Source organism: Myiozetetes cayanensis, unplaced genomic scaffold (assembly GCF_022539395.1).
Source record: "Myiozetetes cayanensis isolate MyiCay16 unplaced genomic scaffold, myiCay2020 scf155, whole genome shotgun sequence".
NCBI lineage: Eukaryota > Metazoa > Chordata > Aves > Passeriformes > Tyrannidae > Myiozetetes > Myiozetetes cayanensis.
In genome coordinates, this window is record NW_026087215.1 from 69,533 (window position 1) to 78,261 (window position 8,729).

Here is an 8,729-nt window from a genome sequence, read left to right on the forward strand (position 1 = left end):
AAAAAAAAAAAAATCCATTAGCTGTTTTAGTCTATCTATCTTTTAGTTACTATCAAAGTACTGTCTCATACTTGTCTATTTTAAACAAGGACTGCAATATTTAATTAAGATTGAGAGAACTCTGTGAAATGTATGCAAATGACTCCTGTCATTTCACGGCAGCCCTGCTGTGGTTCCCTCTTTTCTCTTGTCAGCTCAATTGAAGACATAAATTTAGTTGCAAACTTAAAGCAGATTGAACAAAATAGAAAAGTTGTGATGGCCCTTTTGGTGCACACTCACTGATCTTTCTGCTTTTTCATCGGAGTCTTATCCAGTCAAAGAGATTGCAATGAGCGATACAAATCCCCTTGGCAGGAACCCAAATGCTCTATAGTCCCAGCTGAAAGCTTGCACCTGTACAGGATCTTCTGGCTGCCCCATTCTTTGTTTGGTTTTGGCTGGAAATGCAACTGCACTTTCTTCCTCATCTTGAAGTACCAAGGCTGGACAAAAACCAGTCAGTGGGCCATATTCCAAAGGCAGTGTGGTCTGGAGTTGGTGAATGAAGGGAACCCTTCCCCAGTTCCAAGTGATATAAAAACCCCAACCAAACAAAACATAAAAAGGTCTCTCCATTCTTAAGGAGCAACTGACAATTCAGAAGTGAAGGCAGAGCTTATTCACAGAGTGAAAAGGAGGGGAACCTACCAATGTGGTTGAGATTTTATAGTGATTTTATTCTGAGTCCCACTCACAGCTAATAGCGGAGAAAACCTTCTGGAAGGGTTGGTTTCTCCTGACAGCCATAAATAGTTTTGCTGCAACAATCAGAGGCATCAGGCTGGAGGTAGGCTTGGCTGATGTTACATATAGATGCTGCTCAAAGGGAAAAAAAAAAAAAGAAATGAACTTTTACTTTCCAAACTCAGTTCCTTCCAGGCTCAAGTAGGATTCCTTTGGTTCCCAGAAATACACAGAAACAGGACTGAGAGGACCATCTGCACCTATGCGATCCTGCCCAGGACCTTGCAATCTCAGGCAAATGTGGCCCATAATCCCCTGAATCCATTTATCAAGGTGTCTTCAGCTAACTGGGATTTTTGCCCTACTTGTTCTGTGGGAATGCTTCTTCCTGTCCAAGAGATTTGTTCTGTCAGGAAACTCAAAATACTTGCGTAGGTTCCTCTTTTCTTCAGACATGGGCTATTTTACTTGTTGAAAAAAATGAGGAGCATAAACCATTTCTCAGGAAACTCCAATCTCTCCAAAAAATGTTGATCCCAGTAGGATTTAGGCCCATATGTTGTTGCGAAGACCACTGAGATACATGTTTTCAGCACCAAGACAAGAAAAAGGACTCAAGTGGCAGAGAGCTGATGTCTTCTGCTCTGGGTTGCAGGGACAGCAGTGTCTACATTTCTGTCACAGTTTTACTTGTTCTAAAAAAAAAAAAGGGTATTATTTTTTTTTCCTTTCCCCTGCATCCCTGTGAAAGAAAGATGTTGAACGAGGGAGGGGAGGGCATTTGCCCAGGGTGATTGACACCCACAAAGGAACTAGCTAGCAGACCCACATTCCAGGTTGGTAGCCTTCAGAAGACTGGGGTGGGGGAGAAGGGATGAGGTGTTTTTTTTCCTTGGGAAACAGCAGGCACTTCAGTTTTGCCCTGACTCAGGAGGGTGTGTGCATGGAAGGACTCTGAATTTGCTTTGTTTTTGACCAGGTCATCTGGCTGCTTCTGGCCCTGGTTCACCTCCATTCTGTGCCTTGTTCTGCCCTCAGCCCAGACTTGTTCAGATTTCATCAGAGACTTGGTCCTTTTGTGAAAGAACCTTTTGGGGAGTCCTGGCTGGAGCCAGCTGCCGACAGAGTGAGTTTGTGGGAAGAACTCCTTTTCCCCCTTTTCACAGAATTATAGAATCATAGAATCAGATGGGTTGGAAAGGTCCTCTGAGATCATCAAGTCCAAGCCTTGATCCACTACTACCGCAGTTACTAGACTATGGCACTAAGTGCCACATCCAGTCTCTTCTTAAATGCCTCCAGGTATTTAAGCTGGATAATCCAGTACCTCCCTGGGCAGCCCATTCCAATGCCTGATTACCCTCTCTGTGAAGAATTTCTTCCTAATATCCAACCTAAACCTCCCCTCGTAGAGCTTGAGACTGTCTTACTGAGACCTTCCTGGGAGAAGAGACCAACGCCCACCTGACTACAACCTCCTTTCAGGGAGTTGTAGAGAGTGATGAGATCTCCTCTGAGCCTTCTCTTCTCCAGGCTAAACAACCCCAGTTCCCTCAGCCTCTCCTCACAGGACTTTTCCCCTTTTCCTTCTCAGTGTGGGGGAGAGATCTCCATTTTCTGCTTCTCCCGCGCACCGAGGCCGCCCGTGGCAACTGCCAGAGCCCAACAGCCCCCCCTGCCGCCCTCACCGAGCACCTGCAGGCTCTACTTCTCCAGAGATCCAACTGCGCCCCCTCCTGTTCATGGTTAGAATTGCGCCAAAAGGCAAAAAGTACTGTTTCCTTTCTGAAGGGGACTTTTGGGTACAGGATTGTTGTTTAGTTGTTTTTGTGTTCTTTGGTTGTTCTGCCAGTACACACATATCCTTTAATAAAGGGCTGTTATTTTTTTCATTCTTCACACTTCTTCAATTGGAGCCTCTTAATTTCAGATTTACAATTGCTTAGAGGGAGGAGCTTAGTTTTCCTTGTGACTCATCCTCCTCAGCAAAACACTTCAATCTCATTGAACTGAGACACTTTGCATCCCCTGCCCCTCCTGTGCTGCCTGGCACCTTCCTTCCCAGTAGGGACAGTCCATTGTCATGTCCTGCAGCTCCCAATCTGCCACAAGACCTGGCAGTAACCCTGCAGAGGTTCTCATCTGCTTGATCATGCCAGGTAGCAACTGGGGCTGGGACAAGTCCTGCTCAGCTCAAAGAGTAGGTCTACTTTTACAAATAGAAGTTGTATTTGTTTAAATTAAGATTGTATTAAATTTTATTTAATGATACTAAATTTTTGTTAAATATATTTATTATAATTAATTTAAATGTTCTTAATAAAATTTAAATTTTAGTCATATTAAATGTAAAATTGTAAACAACACAACCAGGCCTGTATTTTTTGCTCTGAGAATATTCTGCCTCCAAACTCTATAAAATTCTGCTATTTTTTCCAAGCAGCACTGAACACAGATTCCTTCATCTTCTGCTAGGAAGAATTTAGCCTCACGTTGCCCGTTGTCCAGGTTGATGCCTTAACTAAAGATATTCCCCTATTTCCATAGAGGAAAAGTGGTATCCAGCACATTATGGCTGTGGCAACTAGAAGTACAAGGTACACAACACTAGGAAAAATATTTAAAAAAAGAGGCCAGGTGTTGCCCTGTGGTTAAGAAGGTGAAGCCCTTCACCCAGCTCAGTGCCCTCAGCGCCCTTGTCACCATTCAATGGTAATTGTTTTCTGACCAATGCACAAACACTCCATGGAATAGAAGAGCTGCACCTGCCATCTCCAGTGAAACTGTAATTTTAAAATAAAAATATACAAAGAAACGAAAAATCCAGCCCTAAGGTTTAATGAAAAATCCAGGACCCCGAAGGTATTGAGCCACTTAATTCCCATTATCTGCTTATCATGTATCTCCTCACGTGTCTCAATCCTACACATTTTTAGCTGTTAGAAACCATCCTCCCTGGCTAAAGGGTTTCGAAAACTAAGAAAGAACTGACCAAAGCTTCAATAGTCCTGTGTTCATTCTTAACCAAATAAGTAGAAAGAAATCTTTTTTAGAAAATCTGAGCTCCTTAAACATGTAAGAAAGGGAAATGAAGAATTACTGCCCTTTGCAAATGCCATTATTTTGCCATGGAGTTGGTTTTAACTGCTGTCTTAAGATCAGGAGCCAAAAAATGACTCACCAGGCAATTATTAGTAGAGATAAGACAATAGAGCAGTTTTAATAGAATGCCAGTTTTAATAGAAGGCCTTCCACCACAGGGGTAGAGAGACATGTACACACGTATCCAGGGGTTTCCACAATTTAAGGTATTATCCCATCCGATCCCAGATTTATCTGCCCCCAGGTCCTTCCCCTGGCACCTCTTCTGGAAACTCCTCATCTTCCTCTTTGTCACAACATGTCCAGTCCTTAGAGCTCCTCCAGAGTTCTGGGTTTTGAAGGATGCTTTGACTATGATGTATTTTGTTGTTCAAGACAGAGTTGTTGTTCAAGCCAAGTGTTCTTAAACAGAAAGGCCTACCTTGGGGGAAGTCTAAACAAGCTAAAGGAATTTAGGAAGTTAGACATGAAATAGGGTAATAGGGTTGGGTAAATGTGTAAACTACTGTGCTAAAGGGTGAACTAACTACAGCTACTTCAAAAATGTACAAAAAGCTATAAATCCTAAAAATCCATAGGCATCAATCAAATGAAGTTTTATGACACACGGAGGCAATCACCCATCTTTGATAGGTAGACTTGCACTAAAACAGAAGGACAGTCTCCACAGGCTATTGAGTCACAAGATGCACTTTGAAAAATCACGAGGCTCTCAAACAAATATTCTTCATTTGAGGAAAGCTTCCTTGCAATGCTGCAAATAGTTACGACTAAATATTAGTTCACAAAACGGTAATTTTTCCAGGGGAAAAAAAGGACATAAAAAGCACATGTGTTGAAGCTGAGTATGCCTCTATGTACAGATCTTCCTGAATTCCCCTTTTAGAGGAGTCTTAGCATTACACAAACCCAAATGGAACAGTTCCCTCCGTGGCTGTCCCTGTTGCCTGTGTCAGGGTTCGACGAGGTTATCTGGGAGTTGCAAAACAAGAAAATCTTTTCAGAAGCCCATTGGGGAAAAAAAAAAAAAGATAGTTTAAATTAACCTTTAGGTTTGAGTTCCTTGAAGGAACCACCCTACATTAACACCGTCTCTTTCACAGCACACAGCACACGATTTTCCCATCATCCTTGTTCCCAAAGGACAGGGCCTGCCAGTCGCATCCGCATGGTTCCCGCATGCCTGGTGCCATCCTTCCCACCGACCATTAGTCCCTTAGACCTGGGAAGCCGCTCGCCAGGCACTGCTGCGGCAACGGGAATTGCTGCAATCCATTGGCAGTTCCTGGGAGAGCATCGCTGTGTGGAGCTGCTGCTTCAGTTGAGTAACCTGGAGTAATATGTAGCATCCTGCTCCAAGTGAACATCCAGGAGCATCCTTCCTGAACAGTGGGATTGCGGCTCCTGGAATAACACTGTGACTCCCGGGATAACGTTGTGGCCCCCCGGGCACCCTCTCCTTCTTCTGTAAAGCCTTGGCCAGTGGCAGTCCCTTTGTGTGCCAGGGTTCTCCCATCCTTCCAAGCGCTAGGAGGAACTTGAACCCCTTTTTATGAACTAAAAAAAACCCAGTAAAAAATTCCCATCAGTTCCCCCTTGACCCTGCTTCCGAGATGCCCTGCAGGAATTTCATCAGGGACTCGAATCCACTCTTGGAACTGCTGCTGAATCTCCTCAGGTGATTTTTATCACTCAACACTCAGCTCCTCCCTGCTACTGTGCTTTCTAAGTAAAGCAGTCACAACATTCCCCACCCAAAAATACTGCCTTCAGTTTTGCCACATAATCAAAAAAGCCAAGAGAAAAATATCAGGCCAGTTACAACATCTTGCAAAATCATATCTGGGAACATTTGGTTTTAAAGTAACAAATATCAACAGAAGCTGAGAAAATCCAACAATATAAGACAACATGCTTCAAGTACTTGAACTAGAAAAGCTTAAGCAATAAATTTAATTATAATGAATGCTCTCTTTCTGACATGTGAGCCATGCAATTGAATCTCCAAAACCAGTGGAATAGAGACCCCTGGCAACAGAAGGTCCACACAGAGTAATGTTACACAGAACAGGACAGTAGCAATCAGCTGCCAAATTTGTAACTTCCACATTGCAGTTAAGGACTTGATTTAATTATACTAGTATTAATAAGGTGTAAGATGTGAAAGCCATAAAGAATAAAAATAAAATAAATTACAAACCTAAACAAACACCAGAACCCACCACACAGCCTCACCTCAAAAAGACAGAAGGTGTTTTAATTTGTTGTCATGAAAACAATCAACATCAAGCCACATTGCAACTTCAGAGGTACAATTGAAATTTGAAATGGGTTTCTACACCAAACCACAGTGGTATTTATCTGCTGGCCATCCAGAATGGGAAAAACCAACAAATCCATATTTCCCCAGGTATTTTACAGCTCATCCTGCATTTTTGACAGTAAATTATGCAAAGACTTACTATATTTTTGCTGTGAAGAAAGATACTTTGAGTTATATCAAGTTTAAGGTCCACATAAAATGAATTTTATTAAGGTCAGACATTCCCTGGACATGTTAAGACATGAATTCAAGTTAAGACACGAATAAAACAGAACATTCTTTATCATAACATACCACTTCATTTTGTTGCAGACTTTTCAGAAAAAAAACACTTTGCAATGCACTTCCACATTCCTCTAAACCTAATTCTGGTCAACATCAGCCTGAGGCAAAATGAGAGCTGTGACCACTTCTGGGTTTGTTTTTCGGAGTAAATGACCACCAAAGCCTGGGTTTAACTTCAAGCAGAATTGTGTTCAGCAGGTCTGAAAATTAGGTCCTAAATGAGTGTTTTCACCTGAGTCTTATCCCATTCAGTATTACCCATGAATTCTACAGTGACAGTTTTTCCCACAGGAAAATTGCCTTTCATATAATTTTAAGATAAAAGTCTAGTGTCATATTCTGACAAGCTGTACACAAGTGCCAGGAGGGGAAGGAAGAGTTTCTTTGGAAGTTTCTAATTGACCTCAGTGGAATTGGGCCCCTATCCTTTAAAACGTTTATGAAAAGCAGTTATGGAGCATGGACAGTCCCCAGTCTGAACCATTAATACCTTGGGAATATTAAAAGTAATTCATTTGACAGTTCCAGGGACGAGAGGAGCATGAACGTGGCTGCACTGAGGGCTAAATCCTCCCAATTATCAGATGGTCTTTTTTCTCGCTGCTTTTAGACAGTTGCAGAGACACAAATTGTTGTTTTTCCTTGGTTTTCTATTTCCTCAGCACTGGCAGGTTGTCTGTGATAGACCAGTAATTCCAGATGATACCCAGAACTCAAGTGCATGTAGAATTGGTGTCACTGAATAATCTCCTCAGAAAGGAAGCCAGTCCCAATCCATAAATTAACAGAACAGCAGGGCAGTATTTGGGAGGGGAAACCTCACCCTTTTGGACTCAACACATTTCAGCGGTGCTTAGGCATAGGAGCAAAAGTAAAGGCAGTGTAGATTAACTACTTTTACTCATTAAAAAAAAAAAAATCCTACAGACTAAACCTGCTTAATGCCAGATACGTTTCATTCTGTGTTTTCTTCAGTGTTGCAGCTGAAAACAGAAGAGAATTCAGCCTTAGTTATCCTTTTTTTGTTTTTCTATCTTGCTTTGCCATGTTTTGACTTGTAAGTCACCATCTGAGCAGTGCAAAAAAAAATATTAAAATGGACTTTAAGTGGTTTGTTTCCAGGTTTGAGGTAGAACTGCAGTTTGAGGGGTGGACTTTTGTACGTCATAGGCTACTGACGGTTCAGTCTGAAAGTCATATTTCATTTTTTATTTACTCTGTAGCAGAAAGGGAAAGGTAAAACCAGATGTGGTGAGTGATTTCAGGGGCCCTGTTCAGCCTGGTACTGGAGGTTTGTAAATTCAGGTGTGTAACCCTGACCTGCAGGTTGTCAGGCTGACATTTACAAAACGGCTAAACAACACACAAATCTGAAACACGACTCTGAATTGCAAGACTGCTAAATGAATATGTCTTAAAAACCTGAGTTTAAGTACAGAAGACAAAGCAGTGTGAACACAGACATACTCTGGTCTTGCAGCAGTATTTTAAATCTTCTCTGATCTCTTGATTCTCACACATTTTAGTAACAAAATAACAGAATTTGAATCTGATCTTTCTATTTGATATTTTTATAAGAGTAAGAGACTTATAGTTGTTTACTATCTCTTCCTATGGTCAGGATGAAAGCGAGAACACGCATAATATTTGCATTTGAAAAGATGCAAGAAACCTGCAAGGAATTGCAGTTGTTCTATATCACAGAAGATAGGATAAGGATCATCATCAAGCCCATACAGAGCATATCTATATTCATTAAAATAAATATAAATAAAAATATTAAAATAAATATAATAAAACCTGATTTTTCAAAACATATACTTGTTCAGTGTTCTTGGGTTTGTTCTTTATAGCAAGCAGGTAGTTGAAAGATCTGGGGTGAATATTTAAGCATAGAATGATTAGAACTACACAAGATTCCCAGAAATCCACTGGTAAAAGTAAAAACTTTTCATTAATGTTGATTAGCAGCTGAATTTTGCAGAAAGGCATATCGAGGAAACTATTCAGGACAGAATTAATTAACATGGAAATTGCAGACACAACTAGATTACAGAAGAGGATGAGCTAGAAACTCAGCTGATACAAATCACTACAGCACCTTTAAATTACAAATCTAGCTCAGTGGTTGCTGGAGGACATCCAGATCCTGATTTCAATGTGTCTTACAGAATTTGTGCTGTGCCTTTTTAATGGTGCCAGTGAAAATTATAGGGTTCTTATAATCAAATTATTAATGATTATACAACATAATTAATGGATTATGTGCAAACCATTGAAGTTTTCTTTTTTC